We start from the raw sequence: 5,139 nt of genomic DNA, 5'->3' as shown, positions 1-5,139 counted from the left end.
GCGTTTTTGCACGAAACGAAAGAATCTGGCAAAAAAAGTGTCGCTCTACCCCGCGACGCGAGATATTAAACGTTAAAGTTGACAGGAATCAGGTTATGATTCCCGTCATACCGACGAGATGTAGCAACACTGAACATGCCCTGCGGCCACATACGCATGCTCAGTGGCCGCACGCGCATGCAAAACTGCGCCAACTTTAAATATACACAGCTGAGAGGAAGCGCAATATTGAGTATAGATTTCGATATTTAAATCATGAGGTAATTCTTTCAATATTTATTGATAACTATAGCAAACAAGTATATTGTTTTTTATTCTTTGTAGCATATGGGACAAATGCGACGCAGCCGTGTGTACAGTTACAGCGTTTTTCCATAGAGAAATGTTAGATCAATATGAATCCAATAAATAATTAAAATTGAATGTATTATTTTGAAGTTGTAATTTTCATTAAAGCAGATATTTTGTATTTAACTATTTAAAGCGCGTCACTAACCTATATAGGTTAGTGACGCGCTTTAAACACTTAAATACTTTTAAAACGCGTCATTTAACCTATGTAGGTTAGTGACGCGCTTTAAACAGTTAAATACTTTTAAAGCGTGTCATCTAACCTATGTAGGTTAGTGACGCGCTTTAAACAGTTAAATACTTTTAAAGCGCGTCACTAACCTACATAGGTTAGATGACGCGCTTTAAACAGTTAAATACAAAATATCTGCTTTAATGAAAATCACAACTTCAAAATAATACATTTAATTTTAATTATTTATTGGATTCATATATTAAGATCTAACATTTCTCTATGGAAAACGCTGAAACTGTACACACGGCTGCGTCGCATTTGTTCCATATGCTACAAAGAATAAAAAACAATATACTTGTTTGCTATAGTTATCAATAAATATTGAAAGAATTACCTCATGATTTAAATATCGAAATCTATACTCAATATTGCGTTTCCTCTCAGCTGTGGATATTAAAGTTGGCGCAGTTTTGCATGCGCGTGCGGCCACTGAGCATGCGCATGTGGCCGCAGGGCATGTTCAGTGTTGTGATATCTCGTCGGTATGACAGGAATCATAACCTGATTCCTGTCAACTTTAACGTTTAATATCTCGCGTCGCAGGGGAGAGCGACACTTTTTTCTGCCAGATTCTTGCGTTTCGTGCAAAAACGCGTCGATTGAGCATAATTACATCGATATTTGAGGTGAGGCCCCTAAACTAAATAATTACCGCCGTCTGTAATACCGACACTTGTTTTAACCTCAACTTGCAAAAACATTCGCTTTATATAAAAATTTTATAATGTATTGTTACAAAAAGACTGTGGCGTCCCTTATGAAAAAGTACACTCAACTTTGATGGTTAACACACAAATTTGGGCGTAAGTTTAGTGTTTGTCATAAAAGTTAAGTGTCAACACTTAAATTTAGGTGTAGATTGAGTGTTGACCATTAAGGTTTAGGTAAATTGTGGGTTTAATCCTCAATGATGAGTGTATATTAGGAGTTTATTCTCAATGATAAGAGTAGGTTGGGGATTGAGCCTCACCCAAGGAGCGCCAATGCGCGTATAACGTGCTTTTAATGCGCGTACAATTGCATTGGCTCCAAAACCACATTAATTGTGTGTTCAAAATGCGCGCATTCAAATGCGTATTTAATGCGTAATTAATGCAAATTGAGCATTTGGTTAAATAAATGACGGGTTTTATAAAATAATTAAATGAGTAGCTTTTGACTTATTATAAAACATTTAAATTTTTAAGTTTTTTCAATTTTGTATATTTTGCAATTTCACACACTTTGAGATATATTATAGTTATCAGGATTTCAGACTTGTGGACCTTAAATTGTTCTTACAAAAAAGTTGCAAGTCGATTGGCTATTGCATAACTTTTAACCAATCAACAAATGCAACGTTTCTGTAAAAGCAGAATTTTCGCATATATTTCTCTTGCGAATGAATTCAAGAATCGAGGCTCGTATCACGCATGCGTCTTGTGTGTGTAGAGGGGAGAAACGCCGTCAGGCGTCAGGCTGTCAGGCCGCGCGTTGTATATCTAGCGGCATTGCGACAGAACGTTCATCAGTCGGCGGTTTATAGATTATTATTCATCGAACAGCTGGCTGCATTAACCTTTTCCCGAAGACAAGTGCCAAAAAGAAAGACGAAGTTAAGTTTATTGTTTGAAAGTCAAACCGAAATTCCGCGTTATTCAGCGCTCGAAATGCGCAGCCCAGCCACGAACGTCGTGAGCCGTAATCACGTGCCTCGAAAAGCGGCTCGCACGCTTATTCGTCGAGGCACCGTGCTTAGCGACAAGATCGCGTGTTCCACGAGTTTACCTTAGACGTAAGGACAAAGAAAGTAAGAAAATAAAGTCACTTTCTCCGCGAGGGGCGGAATGCCTATCCCCGTTTGCACGACGCGACCGCCGAATCGAGTGCGAAGCAACCAGAATCTGTCGAATCGTCGGCTCGTTCGTACCAAAGCCCACGAGAATCAAAACCGCTCGTAGCCGAGAAACTTAGTACACCGCTATTAAACGAATTGTGTTAACGTGTCCATGGTAGGCTGTAACTTGGACGCAGACGCCCGCATCCCTATCGTCCGCGGTCGCGGGCATTCGATCTACCCGCGATCAAGAGTTCCGACGGCAAGATCTCCGATAATCGGTTTACTCCGACACAGCCGTGTCAGACGGACGGATATTTGTACGCGTGGTGCGTCGAGCGTCATTTCGCTCCATTTGGTGGACGGAATAAACGTTTTTTTTTTTGTTCTGTGAAGTGCGAGTTTAAGTTTCTTCCCGCTCCATATCCTTAAGCGAGACTCTAAGCTCGCGCCACCGATTGTCTTCGCGCTCATCTCTGAGCGAATCCCGGCAACGCAATCGGGACGATCTCTTCGAGATCGCCTCCCGAACATTTATTGATCAAAGCAGACATGAAGCCGGTTGAAAAAAGGTTAAAATTTATAGTTAAACGACCCATCCACGTACGAGTTTGGCTCGCAAGTCCGGCTCGGCGAGCTTGATTTGCGAGCCGGACTCGAACGTTTTTCACCACATTCGCACATGAAAGGAAAATGTGCGAACTTGGCTCGTCTGACGCCGAGTCCGGCTCGTGACATCCTATCCACGAACAAATAGAAACAGAGCTAAGCCGAACTTGCGAGCCAAACTCGTATGTGACGTGGATGTGAGTCACCTCCAAGGAATTCGGCCAAAAGAGTACTTTCTTTCGAATGTTCACCTAGACATCACAACATCTCTCCACCAGAACACCTCAAACAACAGTATGAGAGGTCAAACAACAATACGAGAGGTAATACTAAATGCAGTCATCACCCTGGTTGGATTTTCTTCATCAAATTTTTAATAATTGTATTCTCTCTTATGTGTTCCTTGCAGTAATGCCCACTCAAAGAATCCAAGGCAATTTTTACCATGTTCAAACTCCTGCTTCCATGAGTCGCGAGCAATCATATCCGTTTGATGGTATGAGTTAGGGCCGTTCTACACAATACGTCGCGAAAAATGGCAACTGCTAGTTGAAAAGTGTTATTTCTGATTGCCAAATTGCCAGTTGCTGTCGCTAACAAAGTTAAAAGTTTGTAAACTCTCTTTTGACAACCGCAACTGACAAGCACAACCGGAAATAACACTTTTCAACTAACAGTTGCCATCATTTGCGACGTATTGGCCCTTAATACTGTAAATTACTTTCATTCTTCTTGATACTTCTTTTGCATCGCAGTGTTTACTTGCAATGCATTGTAAACTATGTGGACAAAACATTTATCAAAACTTTTTTGTTTGAAATTTTTTAGGGATAAAGAGAACCTTTCAAGAAATCATTAAGAACCAAGAAGAAATAAAAGCCAAATTAAGAAATCATGACGCAATGCTGGAGAATATTCTGATACATGTAGGAAATGATGATTCTGAGCAGTTAACGAAGCCACAAGGATGGCCAGATATCTTTCCTCTAACTGATGTTGAAGCCTTCTTGAAGTTTGAGTCTTTCCTCGAGAAAAAGATAAATTTTTCTTTCACTGTATTTTTAAAAAATTTTTTTTTGGTTGTTTTATTTATTTTCTATGGTCTGTATCTATTATTGAACATGTTCATACATTGCAGCTAAAATATCTTTCAATAAAGTGCTACACCTTAATCATTAACAATTATGTACAGCCCTTGCTTAGCACAAAAATTTTTTAGCATGAAAATTTTATTTCAGTTTTTCAGTTTTTTATATGAATTAATTTTATACAAATTGAATTTTAAATACATAAATGATTCCACTAACTATCTTTGTTTTTATTTCTGTTTAAAGCATCAACGTGTAGATCCACGTGTAGACCCTTAGATCCCGTATAGGGTAAGCAAGCTAGTGGAGTTTTGGTTGTCCACAGTGAACTCGGTACTATAATGGAATGCTCACTGCAATGTTTAGAAGCTCGGGACGAAGAAAAAAGGGATAGGTTGTTCAGCATCCATTTCTTTCTCTATCAAAACAGAGAAAGAAACGGACACTGACCAACCTATCCCTTTTTTCTTCGTCCCCAGCTTCTAAACATTGCAGTGAGCATTCCATTATAGTACAGAGTTCATTGATTGCCCGATTGAGCCTCCTCGATCAATGAGCGTAGGTGCTTTTTGATATGCGCTGCCATAATGTGCATTAAATGCGTATTTAATGCGGGACAAATATGCGCTTTAAATGTGCATTTACAATCCGCATTTAATGCAAATTTTAATGTACATTCCCCGTTGAAAAGATCCAGATGGAAATCCAGATGGTTATCTACATGGATAACTAGATAAAAATATATGTGGATTCCTATGGATTTCGGATAGTTTTGTATGGATTTCCTATGGTTATCCAGATGGAAAACCGTACTGAAAAGGTGCATATGGAGATTCATATGGTTATATATATGGCTAACCATATAGATTTCCATCTGTATCCCAGGTCGGATTTGTATGGTTTTCCACATGGTTATCCACATGTATAACCAGCTGCATTTTTTGGATGGCACTTTATATGGTTTTTCACATGGTTTCCATATAATTTCTCATATAATTTTCCACATGGTTTTCTATATCGTTTTTTGACAAAACAATTCA

The 5,139-nt window shown here is 39.0% G+C and overlaps 1 long non-coding RNA gene across 1 annotated transcript; it reads left to right on the top strand.

Annotated features, from left to right (window-relative positions):
• Positions 1-3,109: 3,109 nt before the first annotated feature.
• LOC139783590 (uncharacterized) lies at positions 3,110-4,036 on the top strand. The gene is made up of 3 exons (XR_011721321.1): positions 3,110-3,334; positions 3,421-3,507; positions 3,840-4,036. It is a non-coding gene; the product is annotated as an uncharacterized lncRNA (long non-coding RNA).
• Positions 4,037-5,139: the final 1,103 nt, after the last annotated feature.

This window comes from Temnothorax nylanderi, unplaced genomic scaffold (assembly GCF_030848795.1).
Source record: "Temnothorax nylanderi isolate EJ_2023f unplaced genomic scaffold, tnyl_v1.0 TNYL_tig0518_pilon, whole genome shotgun sequence".
Lineage (NCBI taxonomy): Eukaryota > Metazoa > Arthropoda > Insecta > Hymenoptera > Formicidae > Temnothorax > Temnothorax nylanderi.
The sequence above is the reverse complement of the archived record's forward strand: the minus strand, read 5'-3'. Positions and strand labels throughout refer to the sequence as shown.